At 36.3% G+C, this 18,897-nt stretch overlaps 1 protein-coding gene across 3 annotated transcripts in view; it reads right to left on the reverse strand.

Moving 5' to 3' along the window:
• The window catches only part of LOC132707627 (zinc finger and SCAN domain-containing protein 10), a 98,264-nt gene that overhangs the window by 26,420 nt on the left and 52,947 nt on the right, over positions 1 to 18,897 (reverse strand). Inside the window, exon 1 of one of the 3 annotated variants that reach the window (XM_060679539.1) lies at positions 8,037 to 8,371. The exons of the other annotated variants lie outside the window; for them this stretch is intronic. The gene's annotated coding sequence lies outside the window, so the exon portion shown is untranslated. Of the gene's footprint in view, positions 1 to 8,036; positions 8,372 to 18,897 lie in introns of those variants that run through there. 3 annotated transcript variants of the gene reach the window in all.

The following is an 18,897-nucleotide window of genomic DNA, read 5'->3' on the forward strand; positions in this document are numbered from 1 at the left end:
TTTGTTTATAATTAAAAGCTTGATCTATATCTAGCAATGTACTTTACAAGCTTTATTTACCGTAATAATACGAAACACATAAACGAATGTCGCTAAAATTTTCAAGAGGTATTTATGTAAAATGTAAAATTACGGAATAATTCCAGTACGCGTGTGATGTTTCTAATATACTTAGCCTCCGTACAACTTCGGTAAATCCTATGGCTATCCCAATTCAATATTTGACACATCATAGTCCTATAAATTAAAAGTAAGCAGGAAATGCCCACAATTGCGCATTGTAAATATGAACTACAATCTTTCGGTAAATCCACATAAACCTTGACTAGATTTGGGTATATAATAAAAATCTTATAAATCGGAACTGCCTCCTCGGCACAGTTTCGACTAAATCTTCGGTACATTCCCCATAAATCCTATCAACTGGAACATCATCCTTCTTACATCCCCATAAATGCTATCAATTTGGCAAATTCTATAATCCGAACAATCTCGGTACATCTCTCATAAATATTTATAAATCTTGAGTAAATGCTGAGCATATCCGCGGTAAATTCTACTAAATCATAGTATATCCCCCGCAAATCCTATAAATTCTAAGTACATCCTCGGTACATTCGCGGTAAATCTTCATACATCGCGACTATTTCCTCGCTAATTTCCAGAATCCAAAGTAAATCTCGCAAATCGTAACTTTTCCAGAGTTCCACAGGGACGTGTCCGGGAGCCCCTTTATAGACAAATATACAGTGAAGGTCGTAAAAATAAAGCCGGTCCTTTTCGTCGAGACGGTCCGATCGCGAGAGGCAATGTCCGGACGAATTTACGACCCCGGCCGCACATAATTTTCATTGTCGGCCCCCTCTAAAAGGATTTAAATGTCTCCCACACAACAATAAAAGGATTCCGCGCCGCAAGAATTCGTTCGGCGCTCATTAGGGACCGCATTTTTCGGCCGGAGGACGCGCGCGCCTCTTATTTTTAATTTCGGTGACGTTAGATTTTTATCTGTTCGAGGGACACCGGCAATAATTTACGTGAAATTATCGCCCTCCGCCCCCCCCCCCCCTTCGGAATCGGCAAGCAACAAAAAAGTGGATATTTAAAATCTAGCAAAAAGCTTAACTCGTATTTTTTCTTTGTTACTTTTTTGTTTTTGTTTTTAATTATATGGTTATTATGGACTATTTCAGAAACGTATAGGTTAATAAGACCTAATTAAAAATATATATTTTAAGCTTTCTAGTTGCACCGAATGATGACTTGTGAAAACATAACATGTTTAATAAACTGAAATTATTTTAGAGTTTTTGGATTGGGTACCAAGGGACGTAATTGCCACCTTTATTCTTAAAATAATCACAAAAAAATATTTTCTAAATAATAGCAACGACGTATTTTTTTTAATTCTGGCATCTTCTTTCCTATTTGTTGGTTATGTCAGCTGCTTGCGTTTTCCCAATATTAAACAAACCTCTTTGCCAAATAACGAACCGAAACTCTTTTTTTATCTAATAAATTTCCATCTTTTTCTTTACACTAAGCATTCTTTTTTGTGGCATTTTACGTTTACATTCACAAACTAAGCCCGATAACGCTGTCAGAACTAAAGACAAAATGTAAACATCAAAGCCAAGCTCTCAAACCAAATAAAGGGGAATCACCTGACATAAAATGAGTAAACCTCAGGCGAAAATGCTAGAAATTAGCTTTTAAAACGGCTACCAAGGGACCTAATTGCTATCTTAATTAATAAAATAATCAAAAAATATATATTTTCCGAATAATAACAAAGGATATGATTTTTTTACGCCAATGCATTGTTAAATAAGAGGCCAACAAAAAAATTATAACATAAAAAAGTGTAACATTGAGAAACTTTGTCACATTACTGGTTGTTACTATCCAATTTTCTTTATTAGTGACGTAGTAAAGTGTGAAAAACCATTTAAAAAATAAATACAACAAACCTCTCCTTTGACATAAATAAGTTATGGTTAATTATCAAGATTGAAAACAAAATTTTTACTGCTATCTGTCAAAAAGTTACATCTTTCATGTCGTTATTTGTTGTTTATCGTGCCCTATAGTCCTACCGTTTTAAATAGTCAAGTTAAATTGGAACGTTTGAATTACCCTACAGTGTTTGTGTTTATTGCGTCACAAATCTTTTACTTAAACAGGACGAGTTCATCGTTATCCTGTGCCTTAAAGATTTTACTACTTCAATAAATCGATAATAAATATAATATAATATAATATAATAATAATATAATAATAAAAGTAAATAACGTAATTTTATTTTGAAATTAAATATCATTTTGCATCCTAAATAATAAATTCAACTTCCTTATTGAAAAAAAAGTTTATCATTGCATTTATTTTTTATTCAAATATTATTTTTTAAAGCATTTTGTCAGAAAACGCCCTCTGGCGACAATGTAAACAATCGTAAACAGACTGAAACGGGTTTTAGAAATCAAGAATCTTTTTCAAATTTTTACAGTCTAGGAGCAAACAAACGGGCAACAAATTAATAAATAAATAACCCACGCACAAACAATAATGAAAAACAACAATTAGTTAAATGGATGTGATCTGCTGCTCATGGGTCTATTGTGCCGGAAAAGCCGCCACCACCGCCCCCAGCGCCAAGCAGCGTCGCGGAAAAAGCGACAACCAACAAAAAAAGCGAGGAATTTTTGACGCCCGGCCAACGATTCGTAGGCGAAAATGCAATTCGCGGTTTTTCGAAACTGCACTTTGTTGTTTTTCTGTCGATTTAGCTCGTTTAGTGCGTTAATTATATGCGGTTGCCAGATCGCCCGAACAAAAGATGGTTGTTTGGCTGTCGGGAAACTAAATTTGGAGCACCGCCCGTTTTCGAAACGCTTTTCTTTTGTTTGGATCGGTTCCGTTCTGTTTGCGTGGTTGGAAAAGAAATTATAGCCTTAACTAAACCCCCGGTTTTCGTGGATGTTTAAAAAATAATGAGGGATACCATTTCTGCCATTTTTTTGTAATTTTCAAAATTTGTTTGCCCCAGTGAGGGTGGCCCAAATTAATATTCCCTCTTCGTGGAATTCCATATTTAATAAAGAAGTTCTGAGACTAAATAAAGGCTGACCCCCCTTCTTCCCTTTTCCGCCTTTTGTTTTTCTTTGTTACTTTTATTATTACTATTACCATATTTATAACATACGATACCACTGTTTTTATTTTTATTTTGCACTTTTTATTTTTTCGTATCTATGGTTTATTAATTGTACACATTTCATTAAACTCTGCTTCTAAATAGCCATTAAGGAAACAGACATTTCTGATCAGTTCTACAAACTTGAAGGATAGTCTATAGGTGTAGGTAGAGAACGAACCCAAAAAACTATAATAATAATAATAATTCTCCCTTAACAGTGAACGAAAGGGTACCAGAATGTTTTAATTATTGTAAGAAAAAGTGGAAAAATCCTTATCGTTGATCCAGACAAAATTATCTATATTTATTTCTTTAATACACTGCCAAGGAACAACTTAAAGGATATCAATCAATCAATCGTGAAATGGAAATAGTCATCGAATCTTCTCGAAGTGGATGCCGATGGTTTCGAATGGTACTTTGCAAAAATCGATAAAATATCTTCCGACTGACTCCAGTGCCAGCCAGTTTATAATCTTCAAAGGCCAAACTGTTGATTAAAAATTTATTAAGAGCATAGTAAGTAAGCATGTATTAATTCATCTAACAGAGACAATGCCATTATGGGATCGTAAACTCAGTATCTAAAGTTTCACACACAAAATTTAACGGAGGGACTGACATATAAAATTATATTAAAATAAGTAAAAAACAAATTAAGAAATGTATATATTGAAGATCAAACCCAATGAAACAATCTTTTATATTTTCATCTTTAAAACATTCTTCCACCGAATAGTAGTTTTTATTTAGCAAAAAAGATTAGAATATTTTTTTTTAAACATTTTTTTCCAGTGACTATTTATTCCAACGTGTAATCTTGAAAATGGAAGGTGGAACAGGTTTTTGTTCCCCATATTATCAAGGAATAGACATGGAGACAAGGAAAAATCATTATATTGTATTTTTTTAAATATTCTCTATGGGAGCCTGAGCTGCCTATGCCGATCATTGATCTTATGACTTTTCTTGTAAAATAAATATTTTTCCAGAATCTCTTGAGTTTCCCCAAACCCCAAACTACCTATAGAGGCTGTGTCTCTTATATTTTTTAATAGAAAACCATGTGAGCTTAATTTTATTGTCAGATAATCAACATGAGTCGCCCACAAACGTTTTTTAAAGATTTTTCAGCTTTTAATGGAATGCTGGAATTTATTATTTCATTTATGGAGGCACACTGCGTTGCCACGGATTTATTGGTATTTATATTATAATTACAGAGTGACACCATTAATTTCATAAATTTTATAGCAATGCAACGTCACCTGGCTAAGTCGTTTCGAAGGAATCAGCAGTATGAGAAACACTTTAAACCAATATATTTGGATGCTTTCTCATTTACAGTTAAACCTAAAAGCCAATACCTGTACATGTACATTCCGGTCTAAAGCAAAATATCTTCGCATATCAAGATAGCATACTACATAAAGCTTTTACGTTAAAATAACTAAACGATCACATGTATATTATTCTACGTCAGTTGCTTAGCTTATTATTATGCCAAAAATGAAGTACATAAAGTACATAAGAATTTAATATCAAAAGTGTAGGTTAAAGAATAAAGAAGTTAATAATAAAATACTATCAATAGCTTATCATTTGTACCATTGTTATTGTTACATAAAGTCAGCATACATTGTATAGTATATTAAGTGGTCTTTGGTTAGCCCACCCACAATCTTCTATGTTAATTGATGAGGATTGCCGTCCGTATAAAATTAGACAATCTGTATATGATTTATTTTCCACATCGTCGAAATTCCATGGTTTAACATTGTCCCCTTTAGAATCAATTATAATTATTTGCTACTTAGGATCATTTGAGATAATTACTAAAGGCTTACTCGAAATAAAAGAGTTCCTCTCGTAATGGAAGAAGGAATTAAAATACGATCTAAATCGAGTTTAGGAGGAATTTGCGAGATAATTCTTTGACGAAGCAGATGGCTTGATAACAAATGTGTTTTTATACACTTTTCGCAAACAGAATTCATAATAAGTTATTTATTTTGGTCCGGTATATGTTTACGACCATATTTTGCATGACAGTGGTCGAGTAATATTAAGTATCTCATTACACTTAACTACCTTGTAAGAGCTACAAATCGAGTGATCTGGAAGGCCAGTTCTAAAGTTCCTTAAGTTTTTAGAACTTAATAAAGCCAAGAACATGTCACACGTGATCAAAATCAATGCTAACTGGCAGGAAAACAGTTGAAAATAGGCATTAGGGAATTTTTAATACTAGCTTCGAAAGAACGATTTTTGTGGGTCCCTTAACTTACAAACGATCACAACGAATCCTAAAGGAATAAAAACATGATACAAAATTTATTAAATAAAAAAATCCAGTGAGCTGCTGTGTCACTTCGTAAGTTTAAGTTAAGTTTCTTATTATTATATTTAGTCAAAAAAATCAATCAATCAAAAATTTATTATGTAATCATTTAATCGTTCAATAATAGGAGCCTTAATTCAATAATGACGAAATAAACTAATCCAGAAATGGCAAATTAGCATTTCATGTGCGGACGTGCAAACGGAAATTCCTTGGAGGCATAAATGTATGCAAGGCGGCATTTTCAACACTTACTATAAAAATTATATCTTGGTTTTGCCTTAGGTGTCTTGCTTATTTGTTATATTTTTCTTGTATCTGAAACATAAACTTTTTTTTGTCATTGTATAAGTTTTTCCATAAATTTGGTTAAGAAGAATGATAGGAGTAGACCAATTCAATTCCTTCCACAGAATTCCGAAATATTTCATTGTTCTATTTCTGTTTCAAGAAAAAAAATTGTCCGCCGTATTTGTGGCGCGATTCTCCATAACGGTTCGTCTTTGGACCCAAAATTTATGTAACAAACTACAATCTATTTTAAACGAGGAATCACTCCCTTAAGTTTTTCGCATTTGTTTTGAAACAACTTGTATAGGGCGTTATTGTTAAAATCAGGAAGTTGGGTGCTGCGAGACACTTATCAGATATCCGGGATCACAGCAACTATTTTTCTTTGTACTTTTGTATTTAAAAATTTTTGATAAAATAAAAAATATTTATAACATAACAGATCCTCGCAGTACATTTTCTGTAGTTTCTTTTTAGCGAAAACACTGATGGGGTGTAATTATGACGGCGTCACGTGGCAGCAAACAAATCTACTCGATTTTCTTTGGCTATTTGCTAATTTAAGATTAAACTAACTATGCTGAGACTGTTCAATTAACCACATCTTAATGGACTAGTCAAAAAATGTTTGGAATAACATCTTGCAACTGTAGAGTGTTATCTATAATTATTTATTAATAATATGTATTTTATAAGCAATTATTATGCGTTTATTATTTACCTAATAATATAATATTTTTTCTAAAGTGTCCCTTAAAGGCGGCAGCATTATTATACACTGTCGCGAGCCATTGCACTGCTGTACATTAGTTACGAGTTTAGCCCGAAGCTACAGTTTTTCATTAATGTGACCAAAAACTAATGATCGTAGACGAAGAATACACCTTGATAAACTTCTTCTGACGATCGTTAAACAGCTTATTTACTCTATACTCTTTTACATTGTTCTCCACTTGTTATTTTCGAAAAATCGATGAAATCTATCTACGCTCGTATAAAAATTTTATATCTCGGTAACGGTAGGCCCTATGGGATCGCCATTGGTACAGAAAAATGGGTCTCCCTATTATTGAAAATTGGCAATATTTAAAATCTGTGTTTTAGATGTCAGTTTCTTTTACATAACGATATAGCCCGTATAGACAGCTAAAACTTTTGAATTTAAGATTTTAAATTTTATACATTTTAAAACATAATAAGTGCCTCAAAGTTGCAGCCACCGACTTCAGACTTGGGAGAGAAGTAGAAGTCTAGACCCGCATTTAGACTCTTTAAATCGGGAACAATAACATAAGGCGATTTTTTTTTTATTTTTGTTTTTTTGTTATTTTGGCATTCAGAAAAACATCTTTTGTGAATTATGGCGGTAAATGAAAAACTAAGTTGTGATAATTTGATATGAACAGTATCGTAAACTGCGTCGAGAGAGAGTTTAACGTTTCGTCTTTAATACAGAGGGCGCGAGATATTTGAAAAAATATCATTTTAAATTGGAATTACCAGCACAAATTTTAATATTTACCGAAGTTTGCCGTAACTTTAAAGTTCGACGAGATATGAAGGACACTTTATACAGGGTGTATTCACAATAAAATTACATCGATTTTGGGAAAGTTAAATAGTGGTCCGCAGAAGCACGATAGAAAAACAATGCGTCCTTGCGCCCAGCGACGGTTTTTAGAAAGCAATCTTGTTTCTTCTTTTCTTGATGAAGAAATACCCATTTTCAGTAAACTTCTACAGTTTTTCGAAGCTGTGTTAATAACACAGGCATATTTTTGCGGCTACGGGATCGATTTTGGATAAAATCTTCTGCTAGAAAGTGCCTCAGCTCGAACAAAATAAAAGGGTATACTTGCGCAACACTGGTGAACTGTTCATTGTGCAACAAGTTCTATCGAACAACGTACATCAATGGTACCATCATGCCAAGAGTTGTTTCGAAGTCGATTGCACAGAAAAGACACTCACCGGGTTTCCAGCGGCGGCGAACGGGGTGCCCGGCATACACAACAAATACCATTTGGTGTTCTGCGACAAGAACTAATGGAGTGCCGTTCTTCATCGAACAAATAAATGTTATACCCGGTGAATGTTTCGCTACCGTTTGTCCCGCGCGTTTCGCGAAAACCGCTCGCAATGAAATATTCCGCTTTTAATAGAATAAATTCTTTCGGCGTATGTACCACCGAAAGACAGATATCTTACCTTACTCGCGAAGCGGGCTGACTGCCATAATTTATTACGACTGGTAGCGGGCAAATGTCAGCACATTTTATGCGCGGAAATTTATCGTCTGTGAACGCATTATTCCCTTCGAGAAGCCGCGAAACGTTCGAAAGGCATCAACGCCGTAGTGACGTCAAGAGGTTTTCGGCAGCGAACCGGCAATGCCGCGACAGAAAAGTGAGGCAAGTTTTAACATAAGAAAAGACGCCTAATAATGGGGATTGTCGTCTTTCTTCCGCTCCTTGTTGTAAACCTCAGAAAAAAAACACAGAGAATTCTATGCACTCGGCCAGCAAACAGCCAAAGTTAAATTACCAGCACACACTGGTGCGAAATTTGGGAATAATGGAAAAAACCCTTGCCTTAAGGCCTTGGTTGTATTTAATTCAAGATGGAAAAATAGGAAAAATGTTCGAAAATCAAAATTTAACCTTCAAGTCCCAATAAGTCTTCAGCACATTAATTATCTAGACTTATTATTTGAGGGTACCCTAGTAGGAGTGTCTGAATAAAAATATTCCATATTTCAGGCTTAGGCTTAAAAGATACCAGAGAGAACAAACATGCAATTTATTTTAAAATTAATAAATAAATAAAAATAAATAAATAAACAGTATTGAGCGTATAACAATTAATTGTGGAGTAGAGATTAATAAGCATAATGATTTTATCACCAACTCAGCATTTAAAATTCTCGATTTTATGATTACGTCATGAATAGAGTGAAAGTGAATGGTTTTTATCCCCAGAAATGGACCTTTCAAAATTTGTTGCTTCCCTCCCTTATCAACTGAAATCAATTTCAGGTACTGTCAATTTTATCTTGCTATTGCAAGTTTGCATTTTAGAAAAGCTTCTCTACATCGATTCTGTAGTCGGTTGTACATTTTACTAATAGCACAATTAGTACAATAATATCTAATATTTTTTATATAATTATTATTGTTGTCGTGGCAATTAACGTATTTATTTAAACCGGTGGAGAAATTAAAACCAAAATATAAACAATCCCTCATAATCTACCATTAGTTTTAACATGTGTGGCAAAGCAAACATCCCCATTACTGCGTGTATAAAATTTGCCTCACAAACCATTTAGTTAGATGAATTCACTGTTACTCACTTCTACAGCACAACACTATAACCACTAGATTCGATGGAATATCGTCTTGAGATTTCGGTTAATATTCGGCGTATGTATGGTTGTGCGAATTGAAAACGAAAGGAAACTGTGTTTAAGTAGTCGTCTTTAGCCCGAAACCACAGATAAGAAGCAGATAAATAAAAACATATACAGGAAGAGCAAAACTCCAGGTCGCATTTTTTATCACTACGAGAAAAGTAAGGGAACGATAGAAAACCTTATTAAATGGGCTTCAGATTTGGCTCAAATTTAAATATTCTTCTATTTTAATACTTTTAATTGATTGCGTTATTCTATTCTCTGAACTAGTCATATGTGTTTGCGTTTCTAGAAAGAGCTCAAATTTGTAAATGCAGGTAAAAATTTTCCTACAATTTTCATTAAAAACTGTAAGCGAAAATATTATTCAAAGAATTTTGTAGTATTAAAAATAAACGACGCGGTGCCCAATTTTGGAAAAATATCAACGGTTCAATCTTTTTTCCAAAAAATTCTCTTCACTCTCTTTCACTTAGTGTTTCGCCAGTCTCGTGCAAAATTCAAACATAAAACCTATCACTATTTATTTTCATTGAAATATCAGTGGGTTACAATAAAATATCGTCTCTTCATGTTTTTTATCAATAACTGCTATTGTAACGTCATAATGCCAACAAAGAAAAGTACAAGCAAAAAAATGTCATTGAAATAAAAAAGAGAACTTGGGTAGCTAATACCATGCTCGGAAACACTGTAGACTGACACAGACTATCAGGAATTTGCAACTTTTTGTTTATTTTCACTAAAATATCAGTATTTTATATATTTTATGTTTTTTTTATAGATAACTATTGTAACGCCATGTCAATTCAGACTCCGACGGCATCTGACTACTAGGAATATGACGACTAAAATTTACAATAGCAAATAGTCGACTTTAAAAAAATAATTATTATTATTACAGTTTTTCTATTTTTATATTATTCTTACTTCGATCTAAGTTTCTACTTACTTGTTCGATTGAACTATCATGTATCTCAACTTTAACATATAAAATATTTTATACTCGCTTGTATTAAGAAACTAGGTATTGGAGGTTCCTTTATTTACTAATAATAATTTTTTCCCGCGCACCTCAATTGGGTGCCAAAAATCATTAAAACCTTGACTAAAAATTTGCTTGGTTCTAATTAGAACAAACCTAAATAGGTTTGTTTAATTTATATTGAATGTTGAATGGCATCTTACCATTTACATCAATTTCTCCTAGACCAGGAATAGTTAAGATTTCCCTAGATGTTAGAATCCTTGCGGTTTGCCTTTTTGCAAAATTTACCTTTTTTTAGATTAGTTTTAGTTTTTGGAAGCGTTAGGGACTCCTCCGTAACTCATAATTAAGCATAACTCCTAAAGTTGGTGCAAATGTTAGGAGCTCAGAAACGCACCAATATACAATCAATCATACCGCGGAAGCAACCGGCCGAATATCTCCATTATATTTATTAATGTGACTTTTATGATGGGGGGCCCCCTTCTTAAAGCGGACCGAAAAATGTCTTTGTCCACCGCCGCCGCAACAACGTATGCGTATCCGAAATCGATACTGACAAACGAATGTCGGATTAGAAGCGGGATCGCCATATCGATCGATGGACTCGCGGAGGAAATTCACGCGATGTCAAATCCGGCCTTGCTACAGGAAGTGGACAATTAAGCGGCTCGGAATAGCGACGAGTGGGTTTCGCTCGATTGATTTTACACGGAGAGAGGGTGTGGGCAGGGATTTACGTTAAGTATCCTTTCGCTATAATGCCTTTTATATCGCGGGACGTTTTCGCGGTAACGCTCGGGCTGTTTTTGCAAACCTAACCTCACATTTTTTTATTTCTTCTACTACGAGATACCGGTGGAACGTCATTTGAATTATTTTAAAATGGCCCATTGGTGGCGGTCGAGTGGGGGTAGTTCTTCGTAGGACTCTTGTCGTAGGAAAGTTTTTGAAGCTTATCTCATTCGCCGATTTTTTTCACCTCTATAGCTGCGGAGTAGTGAGATATGAGAACAGCTATAAATACCCTATCATATTGTTTATATTTTTTCTTGTTTTTTTCCAGTAATGTGTAGTCCACCAGTCAGAGTTGTTGGTCAACTATTTTGACCATTTGACTAGTTGGTTGTGAAGGGCAGTTGTCGGCTGTTGGTGTTTGGGTTCGTTCGATGGACTCACAGACCCCACAATTTCGACCTAAGACCTAAGAACTGCCTATTTTAAACAGTTATTGGCCAATTTAGTATATGGTATATCGAAGCGTAAATGGTTAGTTTTGGTTGGTTTGTTGATATTATGGTAGGTATGATCTAGGTAGAGCTAGAGCTAGAGCGAGAGAGAGAGAGAGAGAGAGAGAGAGAGAGAGAGAGAGAGAGAGAGAGATAAAAAAATTAGCAATTTTATGTTTTCTAAAAAATGACATACACCATTTCACAATTTTTGTCTCGAGCAATGTGATCGCAAGGAGAACCCAGTTGGTGGATGAGTCATTGCACTTAAAACAAAACCGCCATTTGCGTCCGAAATCGAGCGCGAACCGTACGGTTAATAAAGACAACACATTTTCAAAGGAATGACAAATGCGAGCGAGCATATTTCACCGCAATTGTCACTAAATTTACCTCCGCAGTCGTGGGTGGACGGGCGTGACAAAGCGACTCGCTGAAACTATTATACTTTGAGCACGAACTTCATTAATTTCGCTATTTTAATTTGTACCTAAGTAACGGAGAGACGTCGCCGCGCGTTGCCAGAATTCGTTGATTAATGGTCCGCTTGTAAGATCATCAAAAAGAGCAAAACCCTCTGTACACGCGTCCCGCGACAATAGCCATTTCGAAACCACACTGAAAAGGACCCGAAATATAAGATCTCTTCGTCTATGCTGACGATAAGCGACCATCGAGATTTCCGGATTCGAGTCTGGTTTCTTTCGCTTGCAAGAAAAAGGTCGATATTTTTAGAAATACCCTTTTCGGATAGCAAACCTGATGAAAAACAGTTCTTGAATCAATCAATCAATAGTACCTTACGCAACAAGTATTATAATCGCAACATTAGCGCCGAATTGGATACCACAGAGTGGAAAAAAGATATCTTGATAACGGAGTCTATATGATCCCTAACATTTACAGCTTCTTGTAAAACATGTTTCTATAAATTTAAGTCAAGGTCTGTTTTTTTCCGGAAAAAGGCCCGTCATTGCAAATCTTACTTACTAACTAAGAACTTCCTTAATTCGACGGCATATAGTACATAGAATATTTAACGTTCGCCACACACACGTTTTGTCCACTTCCTACCCCGTTTGCTACAGTTCGTTGAAGGGAGTTGAGTAAACATCTTCACGATAGTCAGTGAAAAATGACCAGAGGACTATTGCTATTTTTTTACGGTTGCTTCTAAGGACGAGGATGGCCGAGTGGGAATTGAAGTTTTCTGCCACAGACATTCCGATTGTGCTGTTGATTTATCCATAGACTGAATTGATTACAGAGACATCAGCAAGACGGACTCTTGAAGACATTTGCAAAACATTGGCAAGTTTGGAATCGAAGCCAGACGTACTTATCTCTCTCTGCATGCCAAAAACCAGGTAAAGTATCCGAATAATCCAGCCAGCTAACTTTGTTTGAAAAGTTCTTTCCAAAAGTTTTCAAAGGCTACTGCAATACTATTTACTCGCCAATCAACTGAAACCTGTAGTGTTAGTTTTCAGATAGGCTCTGAAGAAGCCAATACGATGATTGGAGAAACGTCACCAATCCAGAAGAATTGTAAATACCTATTTCCTAAACTTAAACATTATATTTGTGCCGGGCCAGTTTAAGGGCATTAATGAAGGGCATGTATGAATGAATGTCGTTTTGTTACGTCTTCTACTAAGCTGCGGTTTCATAAGTTGGCACTGAACAGGAAAGAAGTTATTACTCTGTACCGCTATCCCGTATAGGCATTAAGCTGACCCAGCATTATGGTTTGTCATTGAGATTTTTTTATACATAGGGATCTGCGAGGGATGATGATACGTCACCATTCATTATGAAGCTAACCAAACTGTTCGTGTTACATGGCCATACCCAGTAAAATAAAAAGAAAGGTATGTGAAATTAAGAAATCATATTTTATGGGTTAAAAATGGAATGTCGTTATCCTGGCGATCGGAATGTTTTTTTTTTGCTGGATTTCCGGTGGACAACGGATATTTTATATTTTAGACTGTCCGAGGAAACGGTGCTTATCTTTTGACCAGTAGCTGGTACCGGTACGAAATTGGCGCGACCTCCATTTCACCGTCGACGAGGCCCCAACTATTTCGCGAAACAGGTTTCGAATTCGTATCGACGATCGACAATAGATACGTTTTTCTTTTCTAATTGAAATATACAAAGAGCTACTTAACCGAGATCATATCGCGCAGGTAAATAATGAAGTTATTACCCAAGTTAATATAATTGTTACGAAAATAATAATTCAGTACTTTCCATTTTAAGCGGGTACCCTCGATCGGCAGATAAACATGTCGCAGACCAATGATTAGAGGAAAAAGCGTTATGATTAGAGGGGGGACTCCCGCCATTTGAAATGTCTTAAATATACAGTTCGTCGCTCGAATTTCATCTAAATTATAAGTTCGAGACGGCCCGGAACGGATGCTGCCACTTAATTTAATAGCTACCGGCCTAAGGAACACTTAAAATTGATTTCATTGTGGCCGAATCATCGCCGATATATTTTTTATTGCGCTGATGTCTACGAGATTTTAAAAGACACTTAAATTTTAAAGGATATACAAATTACGTTACAAAAGACTTGGCCCGCGCTCTGAAGGCAATCACGGATCCAAGCGTTCCAAGTTTTGTATGGCGACCAGTCAGAATAGTTTTAAATTCATAATTATGTTAAATCTAAAACATTCTTTATCTGTATTAGATACTTTAAGCTTTCCAAAAAAAACTTATGATAATTAATAATTGTTTTCTTAGAGATTAATCTAATTTAGTGGCCGCTTTAATAGAAAGACTTTCACTCCTTTCAAAAAGAAATAAAGAAACATTCATGAATTTTAAGTGTGTTGGTACTCGCACCATTTCCCGAAAGGAAGTAAGGATTTCAAAAAGTCAGGAACCTTGTTGAAGAAGAGTGAATGACTGGTGAATACTTATGAATTTTGATACTACATATCAAGTCTGAACTAGAATGAACCTTAGGGCATTATGACGGTTGAAACAAATCTCAATAACTCAAAGTGATGATCGATTTTGCGAGGAATACAATTTGAAATTGATCTCGTGTTAGGAATGTAAGATAAATTTAACTTCGATTAGCGCAGAAAGGAAGGTTTGTTTTTTAATAGTTTGTCTTATAATACTTATATAGGCACCTTCGTTTGTAACTAAAAGGTTTTCCGTACTTTTGTGAAATTTAAGTAAGTTTTATAGCAGCAAGGAATGCATTTATGTTACCGCTATGAACTTTTTCCTGCAGTATCAAAAAAATCCCCCTTTCGCTTCATCTCTTTCTATGCCATTTATCCCATATTCTAACCCCCATACTTTTTATATTTCTAACATTAATTTTTCACAAATAAAATACAGAAAATTTCTTAACCGCATATCACGCGTTCGAGTAATATTATACATTTTGCACATTAATTTTGTGATCGTTATTGACTTTTAGGTAACCTACAAACTTTTGTAATCGTTATAAAACTAGAAGTAACCAGAAAACCAAATGAACAGCACCTAGATGTCAATCACAATCCCACTCCTGAGTGAATGTTTCGTTATTTCTTTTTGAAAGGAGTGAAGTTTTTCTATTAAAGCGGCCACTAAATTAGATTAATCTCTAAGAAAACAATTATTAACTATCATAAGTTCTTTTTGTGAACCGTAAAGTCATCCTATGAGATAAACTATATTAATTCTCTTCTTCGAAAATTTTCCTGACTACCGAAGTTATCCTGTCAGATAAGCAATAAAGTAGAATTGTCATCTCATCAGACGAGATTAATATAAGGTTATAAGTTGTAAGATGAGCCATAAAGGTTTAAGTTATGGTTGTTCACCTAAGTCATAGCGTCAAACATCTTTCGCACATGGCGTTACCCTAAATCTCAACAGTGCCGGACGCCTAGCATCAACGAAAGCCAAAACCACATTGCTTTTAACGACGGTCATTTTTCAAAACTCGAAAACCTGCGCTTCGCAAAGGCGACTCGCCGATCTTATAGCGAAACCACGAGCGGTAAAAAGGAGCGAGAGGCTCTCTTAATTGAATCGTGGTGGATTATTTAAATCGGTTTACACCTGCTCGTGGGACCCGGCAATTATTTTGTCCCGGCGAGCATTTATATCAATTAGAGCGCAGTAGCTCGCGGTGGCACCTCTTTAATTGGAGACAAACACTGAAATTCAATTATCGGGTTTTTACGGGGTCCGATCGCTGGCGAATTCGCCTACGCCCGGCGGCTTCGAAATCTGAATATTTCGACTTTCTAACGGCGACTTCCTCGGTCTATATGGGAATCGAAGCATTTCACGTTATTTCTTTCGTTTTCGAATTTGACGGTTCGGCTTGGTGGCGCTTCCGCTTATGTCTTCGGTCGACCGTGACGACGTTGGCTTAAATGCACCGCCGGGGGCTTAACTTAATTGCTAATTTGCGGGTATTAAAAATGGAGGTACAGTTCAGAGTTTATGTAACCGTGCCGGACTGTATCCAACTAGAGGGGCGAATATTACTGGGTCTGGTAGGAAGGATTTCAATAGTCGTGGTTCTAAAAGTATGTATGTATGTATTTACGAAAGCTTTTAAAACTAGAAGTAACCATTGAGTGTTTGAAGAAAAGAAAAGGAATTGGTAATTGTAATTAGTTCTCATTAGAGAACTATAGTGGAAATATTATGCATCTGTAGGAAATTTGAGGGGTAAACACGTCTGTTTCTGAAGATAAGTCGAGTAACATCCGCAACTTCAGTTCTGTAGAAATAGAAAAACATGTAGTCTATAGTAAAAAAGAATGAAAGTGACGCCTCTGCGTTTGGACAAAGCAGATAGTTTCAGGAACCAATGCTGACTGAGATGAACACTGCACAAGTATCTAACGCGAGCTTTTGTAGAACATATATAACTATGCCATCATCTTTACTCGGCCATTTTTCGTTTTGGTTGTTGTGGTGAAGTTTATGTTTGGGTCGCATCACTTATCGGTATAAACAGTTATTTATTCTTCTAAGACATTGTTAATATTGTGCACCCATTGGAACCCATGTTGGTATTTTGTAATTTACCTAGCGAGTTGCAGTTTTATTTTCCATTTTTATCTCTGACGTATATTTAGAACAGATATTGACTGCAAAACTCCCAGAAAAGCAAGCCATAGTATAAGCAAAGCAAGGCGCACCTCTATAGCGCAACAGAAAGACAAAGAGATTCCACAGTTACAACCAAATGCTTTTCTGCCTGTACTAACTTTCCGAGATCAGGTTTGGGCTGACTACTCCATAGGCATCAAAAGCATTATTCATTAAAGGCCAGGTAAATCATGCGGGACACGTTTGGAACACGAGGTCATCCATATTGTCCAATGCAATCCAATTTGTCCGGTGATACTTTCATACCTTTAGGATGCCCAAGAAGATAATCCAGGGGAATCAAACGGAAGCGGTTTTTTCGCGCGGAGGAGACGAGCGACGTACGCGCGGACCGCCCGACATCACTCACTTTGATTTACGGTCCAGATAGGCGTCCTAAACGGAACGTCGCGCAATACCTATTCGGGACCCGTGTCCATATGGAGAGCCCGAAGGCTTTTCGCCGAACGAGCAGTGTTACCACCTGACCGAAGAATGTCAGTGCATTCCGCCGTAATTATCGCCGCAGTTAATTACGAATAACGCTGCGTGGCCCATTTTTGGAACACGATCGCGCACAAAAAACGGATGCCGCGCTAAATCGGGACCGTTTTTCAGGCCGTTTCTTAGATGGCGCGTTTTTGTTTTCTATTTGCGGACTAATTTATAGGATTCTCTAAATGGTCAGCCGCGCTGCGTTCGCTACCGTGGTTTGTTTGCGTTTTTTGCGCGCTACGGTGGTGTCGGTCGTCCCTCCCTGCGCGGGGGACGTAAGTATATGGGGGGAGTACCTGCGAACTCCATCTATCGAACTTGTGCTGTGTCTACACTATGTCATCCTCACTCAGTATCTTCTTCTTCTTCTTTTCTTTGTAACGCTTTGTAAGACGTAGCTGGGAAGATGAGCTCCAGCTATGTCATCGTATGAGGGGACGTCCATGAGGTCTGCTCGATTTTGGGAGGCCATCTCTTGCAATTTTTTGGCGGTCTGTGGTCCTCCATCATTTCAACATGATCTCTCCATTAGCACCTTCTGGTTCCGCAAAGTTCTCTGATATTTTCGCTTCTTTTGTGGTCCATCAGTGTGCAACCTGTTAGAGATCTTGGAGTTCTCACCTCTGGCGTTCGGATGATTATTTTTGTTGACGAGTTTTCTTTCCGCTCTTGTTTCGCCATATTATTATTAGGGCTACCTTGGTTGTTTGGCATATTACTTCTTTTTGGAGATCTCTGCTGCTCGTGACGCTAACGCCGAGATAATTAAACTCATGACCTGCCCTACAGGTTCATTGTATATGGCCAATTTACATATTCTGGGATCTTTTTATATTGTTAGTGATTTAGATTTTGCTACGGATATATCCATGTTATACTTGGAGGCGGTGTTTTCAAACGTAAAGAGCATTCTCTGCAGGTGGTCTTCATCGCCCGAATTTCTTTGTCCCCTAGTCAGTATCCCTTTCCAATCTTCTTCACTTCAGAGATTAGCTCATCCATAATCACATCGAAAAGGATAGAGCTCAAGCTGTAGCCTTGTCTTATTCCTGTCTGCATGGGTATTTTGCGTTTTTTTCTGCTCTCCTCTGGGAAGAGAAGAGAAGTCTCACAACATCAGGGAATCTTACGCGGTCAAATGCTTTTTTTGTAAGATCTATAAAACACATACGCTGTTTTATTGTATTGTATATACTTTTCAGCAATCTGCCTGTATGTGCGTACGTATTGACCATCATGAAGCATAGTGAAAATTTTTATTTTTACACTTTAATTATCATTGCAGCAGTAGTAAATAAGGAACATCGTCGTCCTTGGAGTTTTCGACCTTTTTGTCTTGTTAGTGGGCTTTATCAAGGTTTTACTGCAAAAAGAGGTTGATGAGTTCAACCTGAAATACAGATGTGACGCAAGCTTTAAAAACTTTTTTTAGAATGAAGAGCTCCGATTTTGAAAATTTATTGACTATGATTGCACCAAATGTCAGCAAAAAGCACACGGTCACTGTATACTTTATTGCGGTAACACTTCAAGATTTCAAAGCATTGGGGTTATCTATTAAGTTCAAAAATATTTAACACAAAGTTTTATAAAAAAATATTCTTAAAAGTTTGTTAAATTATTCCATATAGATGTCCAAAATGGCTAGTGACAAATTAAATTCTGGTTTGAGAAGTTTGAGCAGATGAAGACGACGAAGGAGGGGATTGAAAAGAGTGGCGATGAACATTCGATTGTGAAATAGTGTACGCATGGGATGAGGACAATTGTGATGACTTTGGCGTTGAAAATTGATGCAGTATGATGCGCAGTGTATGG

Source organism: Cylas formicarius, unplaced genomic scaffold (genome assembly GCF_029955315.1).
Source record: "Cylas formicarius isolate icCylForm1 unplaced genomic scaffold, icCylForm1.1 PGA_scaffold_9__14_contigs__length_23061073, whole genome shotgun sequence".
Lineage (NCBI taxonomy): Eukaryota > Metazoa > Arthropoda > Insecta > Coleoptera > Brentidae > Cylas > Cylas formicarius.